General features: G+C 39.3%; 1 protein-coding gene across 13 annotated transcripts in view; it reads left to right on the top strand.

The window, feature by feature from the left end:
• The window catches only part of MEF2C (myocyte enhancer factor 2C), a 141990-nt gene that overhangs the window by 8030 nt on the left and 114739 nt on the right, over window positions 1-19221 (top strand). For 10 of the 13 annotated variants that reach the window (XM_082336537.1, XM_082336534.1, XM_082336532.1 and 7 more), the window contains one exon: window positions 2416-2514. The gene's annotated coding sequence lies outside the window, so the exon portion shown is untranslated. Of the gene's footprint in view, window positions 1-2415; window positions 2515-6352; window positions 6620-18350; window positions 18420-19221 lie in introns of those variants that run through there. The other 3 variants (XM_082336542.1, XM_082336541.1, XM_082336543.1) reach the window with 2 other exon arrangements.

The raw sequence follows: 19221 nt of genomic DNA, 5'->3' as shown, positions 1-19221 counted from the left end.
CCATTTTAGGGTCTCATTTGAAAACTATCAGAGTGCACTGGATTTCAACAGACTTCAGGGGACTTTGGATGCAGTGCATGAGCTCCACAGCATCCCTATTCCACGCCAAGGACAAGATTTAACATTTCTATAGCTGTTAACTCCTTCAGATGCAAATTCAGGCTCATTTTCAAACAAATGATAGACCTTAAGTATTAGTTTATTTCTAAAAAGCATGTGTGGCAAACAAAAAGGGTGGTTATGACTAGCTACAGATCTGATTCTAATATTAGTCTGTGTTGTCATTCACAAAGTAATAAATACTATTTTTACATTTTTAGGACAATTTTAGTAATATCTAATCTTTGAAAGAAAACATACTTGTCTACAAAGAAGTTACCTCCTATCTCTAGTTTTAAAACACTGTTAAAAAAAGAAACAAAACAAATATTACAGCAAAAGAATTCTTAGATAAAAATAATCTTTGGACAACTGTTTATGAGATATTTAAAGGACAATATCAACTTGCAAACTACAGTTTCAGAAACTGCCTTTTGTAACAATGAAACACTTCAGATTACTAGAATTGGATCGATTTAGCAAAACAAACAAATCCCCTTTTCACTGTTGACTTAGTGCATTTGGCAGCCTTTTCCCCTCTACAATCAGTCTCTTCCCTGCAAAGGCCCTTGAAAATATCGGCAAGGGAGCACGAAAAAATCTCACTTTTTTCAAAAGGAGGGGCATTGAAAAAACAACTTTCCGAAAGCCTGGAAAGTAACAGATAATGCCCTTGATTAGTCTACCTCCAAGCTCCCCATCGAGACCAGAAACACAATTTATGCTATCTTTCCAGACGTTGCTACACCTTCTCCCGCCACAGCCGCATGCTCACGCTGGACGCCAGACAGCCTCCTGCCAGTCCCCTACCCACCATCACCCATGTGCTGCTTCATCTTTCCCAGCCTCGGCCCTGCTGGGCACTCGGTGTCTGGGCAGGGCAGCCCTGCCTGCACCCCCGGCCCCCCACCGCCCGCCCCTGCGCTGGCGGGCAGCAGCGCACCGCACCCAGCCTGGCGCCATGATGTGCACCCCGAGGGCTGCTGGCACCGAGGCTGTACTTCAGCCTCCCAACATTTATTCCAAAGGTTGCAGAGCTGGGACACTGCAAAGGCTGTGAACGACTTCGGAGGGGCTCGATAGGGACAACACTGCGGGGAAATCAGGCCGCCGCTCGCTTCCACCCTTTCCCAGAGCCAACCTTTGGCCAGGACTGCCTACCCCTTTGCTATTCCCGTCCCGTTTTAAACAGCCGCCGCCTCACGGGGTTTTCGCTGCTCCTCTTCCACCCCCAGCGGGATCCCTACCACTTCCCGCCCTCCCTCCCCGGGACCACCCGCTCTCGCCTTAGCCGGCGCCCGGCCGAACTGACACCCGCCCGCCTCAGCGCCTTCCCGCGGAAACGGCAGGAGGAGGAGGAGGAGGCGGCGGCGGCGGCTGCGGCAGGAGCAGCACCCCGGCACCGCCGCAGCGCCCCCGGGGGCCGCGCACCGGCCGCCCCGGCACACGTGTGGCAGCTTACCTCCCCGGGGCCGGGGCGGGGACCGGGGCCGAGGCAGCCGAGCCGAGCCGAGCCGGGTCGGGCCGGGCCCCGCCGCCGCTGCCGCCGCCGGGGTCTCAGGCGGTGCCCGCTGAGGGGCGGAGCGGCCGTTGCCTGAGGAGATGGCGGCCGTTGGCCTACCTGCTGCCTGCCCCGCCAGCCGCACGGAGCCGGACGCCCCGGCCCCTAGAAGTAAATAAATGAATAGAAGCCCCCGGCAACGTGTGTGCAGGGTGCGAGGGGTCGGGGCAGAAACCGGAGCGGTCGCCCCTCCAGACCAAGTGGGACTCCCTCGCCACAGCCACGGGTGCACGGAAGAACGGGCGTTTGGGTTAAAAAAGGTTCTTCCAGGGTTAGCCTGTGTTGCCTTCCTCAAGGCAGGCCCGAGGAGATCATCCCTGGCTGGTGGCACAGCATACAGCTGTCCTTTAAAGAAGGAAGAAATTAATATGCCAAGCGTTAACATTTTAGCACTTGGCCCGGACTTTTAAATTGGCATTTATTAAACAATGCAACAGCTGCGTTTTCCAAAATGCACATAAAAGCATAAGTAATTTTCTAAGTACCGATTGGAGGATGAGTACAGTCCAAGATCAATAGTTTTGTAATTTTATTGATAGCGCAGCATCCCTAAGGTAGGATTCAGATGGAGTTTATTACAGCGTCTGAAAACGTCAGGTTACTTACAAGTGATATTCCTTTTAGGCCTAAGTGCACATCAGTAAAGGCTCGTATTCTTTTTATAGAAATTGTTTCATAAATCTCTTTAAATATATTTAAGTACTATAGATTTGCATTTTAATAATACACTGCTTTTGTGCTTTTAAACATCTAAGGTGCCGAACAAGAATTGTAAACTGTGAAGTAACTACTATGGGAAAGATTAAGTAAAGCATTGGAGGCGGATGATTTTGACAATAAAGAGGGTGTATGTGGTGAGTGTTTAATATTTATTGCATTTAATATTACAAAGTACTATTTATTGTTTTCAGATTTAATGTTAAAAGCAAAGCCTGGAGAGCAAGCTCTGCTGTGTTATGTACTTACAGGTACACCTGTGACAAAGGCTTTCTGTAATCATTGCTTGATGTGTATAACACCATTTTAGTAATGGCATGCCATTTTATTTAAAGTTCATATGTCAACTGTGCCTGCCTTGCAAATTTTTTTTTTTTTGCAATTAAATTATTTCGCAAAGAATCACGTACATTTCGGCATTTAAATTGTGTTCCTGGAATATATATCCTATTATCTTTGAAATTATCTGAGTTTACATCTTTTGTTCATTATAAAAGCATATGGATTGAGGGAATATTCTGAATGAATGAAGAACAAATACAGTACTGTTGAATAATCTTGTGGGGCAGATTAATCTATAGCTTCGATTTCTCTCAGGGTGGGTTGCTGTGGCAACCGCCCCAGCTCACTTTAAAATAATTTTGTAAAGCTCACTTCAAGCGCTTGCACCCAGCGTGGGCCAAGTTTAAAAGCAGCCAGACATGGGAAGAAGTGTTATACTGTGTTGCTCTTACAAGATAGGGAGGTGGTGGAAGAGAGCGAGGCGTGGAGTGGAGTGGGGTTGAGCAGAACTTTAAACAGAAAATAGAAACCAAGCCACCCCAGGGTTAAGATGCAAAGGAGGTGGATCGTTTCATAGTAGCCTTACTGCTTTTCAGTTTAAACGCCATTAAAAGATGTAAGCTGGCAATCTCATTTCTCCTAAGGGAAAGATATGTTCTGCATCCACAAAAGAACAAAAACGGACTTTGATAATCATCTTCAAAGGAAACGTTACCTTGAGATAATCACACTTGTAAGGGAAGGAGATACTTGGATACACACTTCACTCGTTGATAAAACTTTGGAGATCTGATTTTATAATTATTACATTTTGACTGATGTCTCATTGTTTAAAACATTGCATGCATCAGGTGGTAGATTAAGGAAAAAAAAATTTGTCAGCAGACCTACACATGACCTGTGGACAGCGAAAAAGAGCAGATTTGAGTCTCGTGCCAGCAGTTTGAAAAGGGTACATTTGTGGAGCATCAGTACAAGTACAGACACCAGAACAAAGGTTTTTCACTGTTTGAAATTATTCCAGATTTTAAAATTAAATGCAGCAAAAGAGAGAAAAAAAATCCTAAACAGTTCAAAAGATACTGCATAAATTCATGCCTTATCTAACCCTGAGATGAGTGAGAAAGCCTGATCCCTCCCCTTATATCTGTTTGTCCATCTAGCATCTGAACCCTGTTTTAAAAATTGAGGTGTCCTTTACACAGATTTGATGAATTGTACTCGTGACAAAAACTTGGCATGGCTTTAAGGTACTCCAGTATGTGAAGGTCACAACTATTTAAAGATTAGGCCACAAGTGCCCACACGGAGGTGTAGTAGATGTGCTAGACTGCTGTATACTTTTATTTTCTGAAATACTTGCCTACTCGAATAATCGCTTTTAAGCTATGACAGTGCTCGTGTTCTGTCTTGCCAGTTACCAACTAACCAGAAACCTGAAAACTTATATCCTGCACAAAATAAGGCAGATAACAGTCATTTTCAATTAGAGCACAAAAATGTGAAGTCGTAACACAGTTTTCTATTTTTGCCACTAAGAAAATACGAACATTACTGGGTAGTTGAGTGCTGTGCTGGGAGACCAAAATTGTCTGCAGAGGAGGCATAGCAAGGCTACAACCCATGTTACTGTTCCGTGTTTCTTTCCTGCTGCGCTTCATGCCAAACCTGAGGCTGAGAACGTATTTCTTCCCCGACATTGCTTGGGCTCCGCTGCTGACACTGCCGAGCGTATGAGCCTCTCACCGCTGCATACAATGTGCTTGGCTCGTGTCTGGCTGCCCAGTGGCTCCGGGCACATGAGTATTACTGATACGGTTGTTGTTGTGGGTGCATTTATAGCACGTAACTGTCTGTCCATTGAGAGTGGTCCACTCCACATCTAAATCTCGCCAAGACAGAGTCGGGCATGGCAAGACCCGAAGTCACTAAAGGGCATTCCCCAGGGATCGGTGTTGAGAGCAGTGGCAGGGTGCTTGTTAGAGCTGCCTTAGCTTTGTTTTGCTCTGACCGTGCTTTGAGCATCCATGTTTTAAGAAGTACAGTTGAATTGTAAAGGCATTTATTCACTGTCAAATACGGAACTTCAGAAGTAGGTCAGTGGCCCAATGAGATGTTTATAAGGGAAGAGACTGAGAGACCAAGGACTTGTATTAAAATAAACCAAATATATATTTGTCACTGTTGTTTGAATGCAGTCGTTTGCTTTTATCACACGTGCTGTTCCTATTTCCAGTACCTTAATCTATCATAAAAATAATGGTCTGTGCCTTTATAAACTCCCCTGCTGCTCTTGAAGGATCGTAAAAGTTGGCTATCTACATAGAAATTAAACCAAGTATCTGCAAAGTCCAGTTTTACTCACAAATTATTGCACGTGCTTAATTTGGATTCCAATTCCCATACAGTACAATCCCTTTGGTCCGATTTTAAAAGCAAATGAACCTATTAATAAAAAAAGAAAAAAAGCCCTGTCCTTTCACACAGCCTGCCGGTAATGCTGCATTTCTGTGGGTAAGTCTGACAAGAGACCGTCTGCGGCGGCCGGCCCTGGCTGGGACCGGTGAGGGAAGGCTAGCAGGATTTTAATCTGGCCAGAATTCCTCTTTTGGGAAGGTGGTGCTGCCCCAAACTTTGCCATCGGGATCGCTCCTGAGCCGGGCGTGGGGGGAAGCCACCCTCCGTGGGATGCGAAGCCTGATGAGTTTGGGAAGTTGGGCCGCTTGGCGGGCGGAAAAGGAGCCCGGCAAAGGTGCAGGGAGCTGGGGCGGGAAACCTCAGCGCCCTCCCGAGAGCGATCGCCCCGAAAGCGGCCCGGGGGGGTGCCGGAGCAGAGCGGGGCGGGCAGTTCAGGGTCGCGACCCGCAGGGAGGTCTAGGAGCCCCTCGGCCCCGCAGCTCCCCGCAGGCTGCGGGCAGCCGGGCGGCCCTGACCGAGCCCCGCGGCCGCGGTGCGGCGTGCGGCTGGGGCGGGCGGTGCGTTCCTCCCAGCCCCGGCAGCCATCCCGCCCTCCGCAGGCTACTGTACCTCGCCGGGAGGCGGGAGGTGGGCACCGGCCCGCCGCCGTGTCTGCGCTCCGTATCGTAAAGGATTGTCATTAGGGTTGCGTGTGGCATATGCCGTTACCCCCACCGTAAAACTAAAATTAGCAAAATGTCAGGAATGGAAAGATTGATTCACCCAAGATGCAATTATCATTTAAAAAGTGCTTGATTGAGGTGCTGATGTTCAGTGATTTATTCTGCATACCATATACATAATTAAAGTAGTGTAGTGGAGTAATTTATCAATCTAGTTTAGACTAGAGGGGCAAGGAAGGGAGCTGCTGCCGCTGCTGCTGCTCTATGTTTGTTTTATTAAAACGCTTTCGGGATCTGATCCCGCCCCCTTTTTGCAAGAGTGAAACTGATTATTTCTCCAGCTCGGGAGGAGAGAGTCATTCGTTTGGGATTGTGGGAGAGAGAGAGAAATAGAGACACGGAGAAGGAGAAGAAAAGGGAGGAAGAGGGAGCGAAGCAGGGAAGGACACCTCATCAGGCGTGTAGTTCCAATCCCTTCCTCGCCTCCCCCTTCCCCTCCGCGATGTTACAAAGGCTGTGAGCTGCTCGCCTTTTCCCATTCGCCTGCTGTCACTTCCTTCCTGGACGCTCTCAGGACGAGTCCGGTTACTTTTAATCCGACCAGCAGCTCAGCCACTTTCTCCTCCTCCACCCTGCACACACGCACAGGCGCGCGCGCACACACACACACACACACACGCACACACGCACACCCCAGACATCTTCTGGCTGCTTATTGGATTGACTTTGAAGGTTGTGTGTGTGATTCAAGGAGGCTGCATGTTGAACCAGGTGGTGAATATTTAAGGCTGGAAGAAGTAAAGGGATTTTTTCTTTTTCCTATGAAAGGAAAATATCTCAAGGACTAGTCTGATCATCCAAACAGCTAAATGTTTGTAATGTAAGTACATATGAAATTCAGCATTGGAATAAAATATAGTGGGCAAGGTAAAAAAGCCCTATGTACATTTCCTATTGCGTTTGGAGAATGTATCAGTCATTGTATGTGGACTGGCATTGAGGTTGCTTGCAGACTTTTTAAGTGTGTGATTGCACTGTCAATTGCTTAAAAGTAACTTTTTAGACAAGTAACACAGTTAAATCACTGTCTAGTAAATTACTGTTGATTTGTCTCTATCCGTGTCTTCAGTGTTTAAACTTTGATGAAGTTAGTTTACATCGTTTGTGTGCTTGATATTGTGAAGTGTTCGAAGCTTATTTGATTTGAATAGTTCACCAAATGCTATGACCTTGTAGTGCTTGCACCCTGATTTATCAGACTAAGGAAACAATCCAGTCTGAGTGAAATGCTCTTAAACTTCATTGAATCATAGGCTCTTCAGTTCTGGAGTTTAGGTAATGCATGCTTGCAAGTGTTTAACTTTGTGCATCTTTCGTTTGAATACTTCTATTTGAGATGGAAAGACCCCTTGCATGGATGTGGGAATTTAAGTGGGCTGCAAACCTCTTTTGGAACAGTATGCTTTGCTCTGTATGTAATACTTTGAGTAATCTTTACATTTTTCAACACAAGGGAGTAGATCTAATCAACCTTACAAAACTGTCTGGTTTAGTTGCAGTCCAGTTACTTACAGGCTAAGATAAAGTTTAATGTAAATAAGAGACTTACAAGACTATTGGTGCATTATGTAACTGTAATACTTAGCATTTCACATAAAACTTAGTGTGACCTTCTGTAAGCCTGAAAAACAAAACAAATATAAAGACAAGCTAATAATTCCTTTTGTCAAAAAAAAAAAAAAAGCAGCACAATGCAAAACAAAACTTAATGAATCATTGTGGGAACCTAAGCATTGTCTTTTATAGAAGAGTTCTATTTTCTTTATTGTATACAATAATTATTGTTAGCAAATACCTGTATCCTGAAATTAAATACTGTAATACACAACTTAAGACTAAAGATTTAAGAGAATTAAGCAGAGAAGGGCACTTTGCCAGTACTCACTGGTGATCAGAAAAGAATTGTCTTGACACAAAATGCATTTTCCTAGCATTTATCTGACAATCAGCTTAATGGCAAATGTCCTAGTTCCACATCTTTACTTTAAAAGAACTACGAGATGGGTGATAAACCAATTACATTAGATACAAATGTGACTAGACTTCTTTTATTGGCACTTTCCTGGGTATTGTGGTTGAAGAGTAAAGATGTTTATATGGAGTATAATAACTCTAATCCCTAGAGGCTTGGCAGGGCATGGAAATATAACCACCTGTGAACCAGTTCTAACGTCTGTATTACATAGATACTGATTTCCAGTTCAAACACTCAGGCAAATGGCCACTTTGGGGATTTGTTATTTTGTGAACTATTTTTGTTACATGATTTTAGGTACCTAACACGAAGTAAAAAAAAAAAAACACAAGACTTTCTTCCTTTATCAGTTTTATTAAAATACCTGTTACATTATTCTTTCTATATTAATGAATACATAATTCATATCATGTCTAATACTGAAGTCTCTGCTCACACTTAAGTCCCTTTGGAAGTAATGGAAAAATTCTTTGAAGAAGAACCTGAGAGAATGGCCCTTAATTCAGGGTGTCTATGTGCCTTGTACTACACATCCTTTTATTTTAAAAACTTGCTGTTTATATATGCTTTTACTAATATGCCCTACATAGCTAGCGTGAGAAGATGGTTCTGGGACCTGAACATGAAAACCTTCTTTCATGCAAACAGTACTTACACAACTAGTCCCACTGACAACGCTGAGACTACTTGTGTGAAAATGAACAAGACACAGGAATAACAATTTACAGGATCAGGTCCCTAGGAGACCTAAACCTCTTGGCTGTCCCATAGCTCTCTTAGGACAGAGATGTAAAGAATGTCACTTTTGATGTCCTATAAATGAATGCAGGAATCAGATATGTCTGTATCCTCTTAAGATTACTTGACCAAGAAAAAAGGAAACTCAGGCTTAAGAGCCTTATAGAAATTGGTACTAATTGATGATTTGTGTGTGAGATTAAGTCTTTTAGAGTTATGTTCCTGTGCTGCTAGTTTTGGAGTGTCATAAGAAAATTCATACAAATACTTTGTTTCAATATAGGATCAGAAAATTTCTCTTATTTTTTTTCATAAACACTCTTAATTTGTGTACCTGCAACATGTATATTCAAAAACAGAGAGGTGCCTCTCTTAAATGGTTCTGGTTTTTAAAACATCTAAAATATTACAAAGAGAAATGAAGCTTTCTGAAGCTTGTTCCGAAAGTTTACCTCTGAGAGATTTTGATAGCTCACTATTTAGTAGATAAAGATAACTACATAGAAACTTAGGAACTGAGCAGGAGTTGTGAATAGAATACTTTTGCCAACTTCATTGCTTTTAATTTTACTTTTCGCTGTAACGGGTTAATTTATTGTTTACCAGAATAATTCAGTTCATCTTCAGAGACAGCTAAGGATATTTCTACATCTCATTGAGCAAGAAGTCATTAACTGCTATTAGGTGCTTGAAAGAATAAGCATTTGGTTTTTGATACCGAGAATCCATTTCTACCTGTTGGACATCATTATTCTAAATTACATGATAATTTACCCAAAAATCAAGTAAGGTATGGTGGTATTGTTTTGAAAACACTGATTATGAAGATGAACATAAATAAGGTGCTATACAATTTCAAGGAGTTTATAGTCTCTGCTTCAGCATTTTGAAGAATAACCAAAGCAGTTATATTTGTAATGTATTTTAAGATTTCTAAATTTTGCTGTATGATATCAGCAGAGAGATTTTGCTATGTCCTTATTTAGGCTCTATAGCGGCTTAGGTATAAAATACAAAAAAATTATATATGTAATTCTGAACAGCTAGAGAACTTCAAGGTTAAGAGTAGGGTTAGTATTCTGGTATTTGAAAAGGATGAAAATACAGTTTTGCATCTTATTTCAGAAACAAAATGGGCTTAGACGAACTCTGGTCAGCAAACACAACTGATGGTGAAAGTGAAAAACTGAAAAATTTAATTTTTTAATTTTCTATTTTTAAAAGAAATTATTTGGGTCCTCTGACCAGCTTTAAGGTAATTTTCTCAGAACTGATGGTCAATGTTGCATGTGGACAGGTGATTAAAAGCTAGTGTCTTCAGTCCTCCACTTTAATCTCACTGTCTCATTGACTGCAGTGCAGTAGAGCTCATCTATTCACTAGGATCTGTCATCTTTAGGAAATCAGACCAGCTTATAGAGGCGATTCACAAAACCAACAGTGACAACAAAGTCTTCGGTGCCTTACAAAAGAAGGATTAGGCAGTTCACATGTCATTTTGATTGGGCAGAGATAAAAGCTGATTGCTGCAGCATGGCAAGGCACACTTCAATTTCAATTGATTATTTTATAGGACAACTATAACTCTCTTGCTTAGTCATTGTTAAATGCAGTTTGAAGGCAAGAGAACTCAGTTTTGACATTACTGGTTTCGTATGACTTTATAGTAAAAGGTAGAGCCACTTGTAGCATTGTTATACAAATTTTTAAAACGCTGTTTAATTCACCACTTTTGGGAAATATATTTAAAATGTAGAAGGTGATTGTCCTGGCATTTTTTAAAAATGTTTTGGCCTAGATGATACCCTGTAGTAGCAATTAAAAGTTCTTAAAAGTGCCTAGGACTATACTAAATTCACTGCACTTACCCTGTAAGAGCTTATGTGCAGAGGAGAGTGCATAAAATATGTCAGGGCTTTGCAGATTTCTCAAAAAGTATAATATTGAGGAACAAGTAAGTCATCTTAGTTTACCTCTATTCTGTTACTTTTTAAAATGTAATATGATGTAAAACTATACTTTGTGTTGCATATGTGAACATAGTAGTCTGGTTTGAAAATAGTTACGAAATTAAATGTTGTCCCTATATTATTAAATATGTCATTTATCAGTGAGAATAGAGAGTTTCGGCTATTTGCATAATTTAGTTATAACGTACAGCCTTTAACATTTGGAAGGATGAAACTTCCAAGCTCATAACTTCTATGCTAATTTCTTACCATTTTTCAAAAGAAGAACTCTTTTTTTTTTTTTTTTACCCAACTGATGCCTCCTAGTGTTTCACATAATAAAACACTAATGAGTCAACCATAAATGTAAACATTGTTTTTTTCATTGTCTTCATCTTATGTGATACATAAAATTAATATTTATGTATTTAATTTTGTGTGTATTATTATAATCAGACAGGAAACTCCTGTAAATTCAGATGTTTCGTCTCAATGGACACTGAAAGCACATTTTGATTTTCTCTCATTCTAGCTTTCCCTAGCTGTATTTTGAAAAGTTCATGTTACATGTAAAGTACATTTTCTTTTTCTCCTTTTGTTTCCTATGTGCATTGCACTAGCTGCTCAACAATGTATTGTGAGGCTCAAATGGGAATTTAAAAAATTTTGGTAATGTTTCGAAAAGTAAGCCCTTGGAAATAGGCAATAAATGCAGTTATAGCAATATTTGAAATATCCTGAAGTACCTCTCGGCCAAATAAGATGAAAAAGACTAGTCTGAGACATGCTCACTCATCACAATCCTTAAAGAATGGTTAAATTATCAAATTTTCTGATTGTTCCTGGTTATTTTGCTGCTATATAAGCAAGAAAACTGTATTAGGACAGTCTTCAAATGCGCAAAATGTGCACCTTACACTTTTGATTGTAGATGTGGATGATCAGTACTTTTGAAAAGGAATTAATGTGCGTAAAATATTGAAACAGAGCTTGGAGTGTTAAAGACTGAAATATAGTGTCATTTTCTTAGAAGTTCAGTCTGGCCATATAACTCAAGAATACCTGAAAAAAACATTCAGTTATATTAGATTTATATCATACACCAGTAGAATATTTTATTTTTCTGACGGGAGGGTGTAATTTTCAAAAAGTTACCTTGCATCGGTGTGACAAAATACAACTTATGGGCCCCAGCTGTATATTTGAACTGTCAGGTACGGTCTCATAATGATAAAGAAGCAGCCAAGGCTGAGTGCACTTTTGCACATTTTAATGTCACACAGTTTTATGTAAAGTATGAGATCAATTTAATGATGACATTGGAAATATAGCCTGTTATTCTAAGACTTTCAAGAAAAGCAGTGGAATTCCTAGATACTTGTTCTACTAAGGAAGTTTTAAAGAGAAATAAAATGATTTTGCAATTAAAAAATTATAAGTTTACCAGTTAATATGGGTAATAAAAATTTGTGTCTTCTAATCAATGCACATATGGTAAATTTAGGTGCCTGCTTACAGATAAAATAATTGTTTCCTGCTGAATACAAAGAGGTAAATCTATACATACAGATCTCAGTCATGAAAATTAGTCTTTGATTTTAGAATATATACAAAATACAGTTTTTAGGATTGTGTTTTGCCATCAGCCCTGTTAGTATCACATTTTTCTCCCATAAGTTTTAAACTGCAAAGAGACCTTTCCGAGATCTGCCATTTATTTAAGCCACTAAAGATCGGATGGTATCCTAGCCTTTCAGCTTCCTTGCATCTTGAAAGTATTTCAAAGTATGCAAATGGCAACCGTTATTCAGCCCGGAAAGCTAACATGCAAAAGTGATAGAATTTTCTCATAGTTACATTGCTTCTTCCCTTGCAAAGAGAAAGTAAATTTGCAAGAGAAATAGAAGGAAGCACAGAGAAAAAAAAAAAACCTATAAGGCAGTTCATGTGTAGGACTATTAGTCTGAAATACAGCTAAACAGAACTCCACTAAGCATTTTTTCTTTTTTTTCTTTTTTTTTCTTTTTTTTTCTCCCCCCCCCCTTAACAACTAAATACATTTAGATTGCAGAAATGTGTCCTGGGAAATTCTAAAGTACATTATCTGACTTATTTAGAAACCAGTCTGGATAAATTATTTGCAAATTATTTATTTTAAAATTGTATGGAATAAACTCCTGTGCAAGATGGATTCAGTAATCACACTAGTAAGGTCTGTAGCCTGGGCTCCTTTTGTAATTCCCTCAACAGGTGACTTAGCAGTCACCTGCTTCAGCAGGGTAGATGTACTTATCTCTGCCTTCTGCCACCTTCCCTGACATTGGAGGGCTGCAGGAGTTCGAGCGGAGAGAGCTTCAGAGATCCTGGCCAGTTCAGCAGGTCCTGGAATGTCAGTATCTGCTGCCTTCATTTAAGTTAACCTTAAGGCAGCCCACAGATTAGGGACGGAATTGAACAGATGGCATAAAGCTCCTCTGCTTCCATTTCCCAGGTTATAAAGCACTGCTGATATGAAACTAAGAATCTGACCTAACAGGTCTTCTCTGACTCTTATTTCTTCAACTGTATAATTGATTAAGTGAAGTTTATCATGAAAATTGTTATTAACCAAATGCCAGCGCAGGAGTTCACCTTAGACATTACCGTCTTTTATCTCTCATACTGTAATCACAAGATGCACAGTTAAGTAAACTGAATTAGAAATAACATTATTTATGTTTGCTTTTATAGATACAGGATGCATGCCATTTGTGGAACCCATGCTCAGTTAAATTTCAGTATTTACTTTTAAGTAGTCAATCAATAGCCGTTAGCAAAGTATGTACAAAGGACAAGGGGGGAAGATTGTGAAATTGTTTATAAAACACATCTGCAAAAGTAAACATAATGCAGAACACTGTCCACGTGAAACATTACTTGTAGTAATATAAATAACAAGTAACGTAGTAGCACATGCTATTTAGTTGATTTCTGATAAATTCTTCCCCCTACTGACAAATATATTATGATATGACCTTATAATCAAAATAATGGTGCATTATTTTAATCCAAATAATTTAGTTATTGTCAGATCATTACAGAAATTAAAATGTTCCAGAACATATCCACCAGCGTAAGAAGCTAGACTACGGCACTTTTAATTTAAAAATTCCACATGGGTTTCTCAGTGGAGATTGTTTTAAATCATTTCATTGCAGTTGGGTGGAAAAGCTGTCCCTAAAGATGGGGGGTTTTTGTAGAGGAACAACGGGACACTGAGGTTCTGTGACCATCCTGTAGCGCTGGCCCATGCGTCCCCTTCAGCCTGGCATTTTAGCTTCAGACATGTGCTCTCCTTTGCCATGAACTCTCCTTTGGTTGCCCTAACCCTTGGGAATGCCTGAGCAGTGTGTAGAGAAAGTTAGTACAGTTTGAGGATGTTCTGTGAAACCAGCAGGAGACAGTATGTTCTCTACACTTATCCTCAGGCCTGCTTTATCTCTGTCCATCTGTGTCCTGAATGTTGCTTCTGCCTATACTGAATATGAGGAGTGGGAGAAATGGGAGAAATGGCAAAAAAGGAGGAAGGCTTTTAGGAAGGTTAAGAAGAATGTGGCTACGGACTATTTGGTAAGATGGTAGGCAAATGGAGGAGAGTGGACAATACATGGTAGTCAAAACCTTAATCCTGTAGAGTTTTTTCAAACAAATTTCCTATTGAAGCATATAGAATTTGGCTTGCTGTGAATAATCCTTAATTGCTGCAGATGTAGGGCAACAGTCTTAACAAAATAATGACAACAATTGTTTAAATGTGTTCTATACCTATAAGGAACTGATCTTTGAAGCAGTATTAGATGAGAACCTGTTTTGCCCGCAGAATTCTGGAGAAGTGGTCAGTTTTTCCTTTATCTTGCTTACATGTTTAAGATGCAGACAAGGAACTGATATAGCAGCAGAATGAGGAAAAATCCGGCTTATTGCCCTAGTGCAATATATGAAATAAGTGTGAAGCTGCACTTAGCAAACTTCTAGATGACATATTTTTTATGTCAGAATACTGAGCCAGGGAATGCGTCCTTGCAGTGGCATACAAAATGTACAACTTCATCCAAAACACACATACATAAATTTTAGAGATCAGAAATATGACCATAAATGTTAGTAGGAGCCTATGGACTGGTAGGCTCATTTAAAACTAAATAGGATGAAGCAAAATTTCATTAATGTGCTTGGCAGCATACATTGAAAAAAATATAACCCAGGCTTGTTGGATTACTAGTGCTCTTATTTATGTGACGTGTTGATAGCAATTGGAAATAATTTAAAATTACATTTTAAAATGTGTATTAATTGGAAAATAACATTCCAGTTTTTTCTTTAAAAGAAACATGATGGAATGATTGACAAGCTACCTAATTAAAGCAGAACTGCCCGTAATTACATGTACAGAAATGGAGAATGCCTACCTATATCCTTGGTAGGTAGAAATCTGCATGTCTTCACTGCAATAACAAGAGGATCTTGCCTTTCTGTTTTATTGTTGATGCTACAATAAAAAAGATTATGCATAGGACAGAGACAGAAGAATATTCTTCTACATTGCCTATAATATTCTTGTCATACAAGTTGAAAATTGGACTAACATTTTTATGGTTTTTCCAAAACTTGATATTGACAAAGTAAAATGAGAATCTATCTTCAGTACAAGTTTCGGTACTTAAATCCCCATCCAGAACATTACATTTAGTTCAGTTACGCTTCCAGTAGATATTGTCACAAGCTCACTATTACATTCTGTGGTGATCAGCAGAATAGTCATCTTGAAGGCATCATTACTGAGTGCTATCTTTTCTGGAACTTCATGTTTTTAAAAAGATGTATCAGGGACAAGATATGGTGGTGATAGGCATAATGCAAATCCTTACAACAGATACAAAGAAAGCAACAGAAGTGGTATTTTTGCATGGTATTTTAATGCTATTGGGATTTTTTTTCCCCTACTTCTAATCCTGTAGAAAAATACTTAATTGAGAGCACCAGGATTTCTCAATGGAGGCAGAGTGTGTTCTTTATTTAACTTTTTTTTTCTTTTTTTTTGTCACAATAACAATATGAAGCAATATCTGATGCAGCAAAGAGGCATGACACGAAAGAAAGATATTCTGATCTGTTTTGAAGAGCAGTACTTGTCATGTATCTGGACAAGTGGTGATTTTCTGGTGCTGCCTTCTGTTACAAGTCGCTAAATGTTGTCTGTAAAGCAGTAGCACTATGTTCTACCACATTTCTCTGTATAAGATTAAAGGCAAACCTGTCGTGAGACCATCACTACTTTGACTACCCCAAACAGGACATGGAATAGCACTTGTACAGATTTCTGATAAAAAGTAATTTTGAGGATGGTCAGGAAGAAAGCATTTGTTCTCTCCTTTCGCTCTACTGTTTTCCAGATGTGATCGGAAAGAGGAAGCTGTTCCACTAATGGATCAGAAGATTGCTCTGTGATTTAAACATCATCCTAAAAATAGAGCTTCCATGTTTGGTACATCTAAGTTCAAAATACAAGGCCTTTTTAGAATCACAAAAAATCTATAGGCATATTTTTGTGAGATTCCCCTGCTGATACTTGCAAAAAAATGGATCATCAGCATTCTGTTTTCATATGTTGGTCTAAATGCTAATCTTAGATGCAGAACAGTTAAATAAATATCCACTATCATGTCTGTTCACAGAGCACGTTTTGAATATATCTTGGGCTAAACTAGATATCTAAGATTAAAATACAGGGTTTCTGTTGAAAAAGTTAGCGTACAGCGCATTCATTTCCAAAGTGAGGTCCAAATTTTAAACAAGTTTGTTGAATATAATGGTCTCCAGCGCCACATGCAACCCATCAGTGATGATTTCCAAGAAGACCAGGGAGCGTAATCCTTCAATATGAATTCCAAAACTTAAAAACAAAAGGGCAATTTTTAAAATATATTGTGTATCTTCAACATACAGTTAACTAATCATCATCCCTAAAAATATACGTGAATTTTATTTGAGGCAACAGATGCAAGGTAAAAGTCTGCAAATGAAGTGCAGAAGCTGCACAACAGTCCAATGCATATAAGAAAGGGACTCAGAACGCTTAAATGTAATTTTAAATGGAGCTGCAAACTTTCTTTGTGCAAGTCTGTTGTGCAGTGTCTCAGTTTTCCAAGGGCAAAACGGATTAAAATTGGCAACTTTACTCAGATGCTGTAAAAGCTAAAATCTATTCAGCATGCCAGGATGTATCCATATAATTAGAAAGGTCTTAGGGCAACATGAAAAAGGGAAATTTAGGTTTTACTTTGCTGTTTCCTGTTGTCTACTGGAATCCACATCCCCAGATTAAGTCTATAAATTCTTTATAAGCACTGGTTTAACTTTTATAGCAGAAATTCAGGATTTGAGAAACCTGATTTGAAATACTTCCTACCCTTAATTTAGAACAGTTCACAGAAAAGACAATAATCTCTTTCTGAAAAGGTCCTTAATCAGTTGGCTATAGAATATTCTGGGAGAAAGCTACTCTCAGTTTCCAAATGTGAGGCCATCCCATTTTTGTATAGATAATTAAATATTCATCAAATGAAGGGCTGTAATTGAGTCATGTTTCACTGGAATGCCGTAGTTCCTTAGCTATTGAGTTGGTCTCTTGTGCTCTTTTATCTCTCTAACTCAAAAAATACAAGCCTTTCTGTGTTTCTGCTCTGTAATATAGCTTAAAACTAGTTTAAACAGCCAGTTCCATGCCATCTTTCCAATTGCATTGTCTGAAAAGTTTGATTTTATTTTATAAAATACAGTGTATAAGAAGAAAGTGCCTTTTGTTTTATCTTTACGTTTTTACAAGTGTATTCATCTAAATATGTGAAACTAGATCTTTTACAAATACCTCTCTGTCAGCTTTTCGTAATTTTTAGTGCCCTCATTCTTTCATTGGAGTTTGTTTCTTGAACTGAGACATACCATGCCTAGCAAAGCTCTGAAATCTAGGATAGGAGTTAGAAACACGAAGAGGTGTTTGAATACAAGGACAACGAGCGTGCTGTAAATGACTAATGGATTGATTATAGGTTGGCTGAGACAGGAAGTACAGCTTCGGGGTGCGATAAATTGCTCAGGCTGCCTAAGAGTGTTTAATAAACCTTTATGAGAACAAATAATTTAAAAATAGCCATTATGTGCATGTTCTCAGTCATCTTCAGCAGCACTTGGGTGGTCCTTTAGGAAAGACCTTGTGGCCTAGCGCGCATGCCTCTTCAGCCAGTTTCTTGGGCAGTTAATGTGCCTGTTGAATATGTGGGTGTGAATCCAAACCTGACTTCCTGACCACATTATTATGCTTGAATTAATGAAGAAGAATAACAACGCTGGTTAAAAAGTTGTGCCGATATTCAGTCTTGACTAGTATTTATCCAAGACCTTGAAACAGCTTATAAGTTGTAAAAATGTGCTGCTTTTTTCTTTTCTTTCGACTATAATTGCGAAATTTCAATTTCACAAATGCAAAGAGAACTTAGATCCATAGATATTAATTTGTTTATCTAACTGTATTTCAGATGTAACTGAATATATGAAACTATGTCCTTTGCTCGTGTATTCCAGCATAACTCCACTGACTTGATGACCTACTAAAAACTGCTTTATATACAGAATTATCATTCATGTTGTTAATTAACATCCACCTCTTTTTCTCAGTTCCACTCGTGACTCTTTTTCCAGACTCATTAGAAACAAAGGTACCATTTGAATAGAACATTTCAAAAGAAGATCTCCTTATCTTCTCTTCTGGACCACACTGGGAAGAATATGTAGAGATCTACCACTTCTTTGATCAAGAGCATTATAAGCAGACTTAAACCATTTTCAAAGTCCCACTTGGGGGTTGAAGTCTGTACATGTGCGGCTGCCATTCATATCCTGAAATGAGATGGAACACGAAGGTGCATTATATGTTGTTCTAGAGTTCTTCTCAGACTAGGAGAGTGTATGTCAGCTTCTGACTGCTGAATGTTAATTGTACTTTATAATGACATATATAAGTTTTATAAATACCAAATCATTCCATTTTACTAATGTGATTCTGAGGTACCATCAGAATATTAGATAGTCACTGCATATGGAATACATAACAGCCTGAGACCGCTGGCCTCATGAGGCTTCCAGATGCTCTACATAGATTACTTGAGCTGTTCGGGCCATTAGGACCTATACTAATCTTTACTCAGCTGGCAGTCACATCTTATTGCTGATATATAAGGCAAAATAGTGTGTACAACATCAGTGCAAAATTCAGAAGAGTTTGTATGTCCTTGTAATTGGAATACTGTTTTCTTTAAAAAACAAACAAACAAACAAAAAAAACAACGACAACAAAAAGCACCAATGTGCTTCCATGTCTATTTGGTCTATCTTCAAGTGATTAACTGAAAGGGAAACAATGTAAGTTAAGTTACACCTGAAATAAAAGATTTATTTTAGAGACTCAGCAGAATTCCTGAATTCATTCCTGAGCGTAAGCATGCAGTTCTGCTGCCATGAAGAGTCAATATCTGGGAGTGCTTTTTAACTATCAGTGAAGATCAGGTTCTCTTTTTATATGAGAATACACAGCTACCACAAATAGTGGTAGCAGTTCTGTACTGAAGACTGTAACTTATTGACCCTTTTTAGAGCCGTCTTGGGCTCTCAATCCATATATTCAACAGTAAAACTTGAGAGGATACAAGCAGCAATAGCAAAGCT

This window comes from Platalea leucorodia (genome assembly GCF_965183815.1).
Source record: "Platalea leucorodia genome assembly, chromosome: Z".
Taxonomy (NCBI): domain Eukaryota; kingdom Metazoa; phylum Chordata; class Aves; order Pelecaniformes; family Threskiornithidae; genus Platalea; species Platalea leucorodia.
Note: the sequence above shows the minus strand (reverse complement) of the source record. Positions and strands in the feature narration are given on the sequence as shown.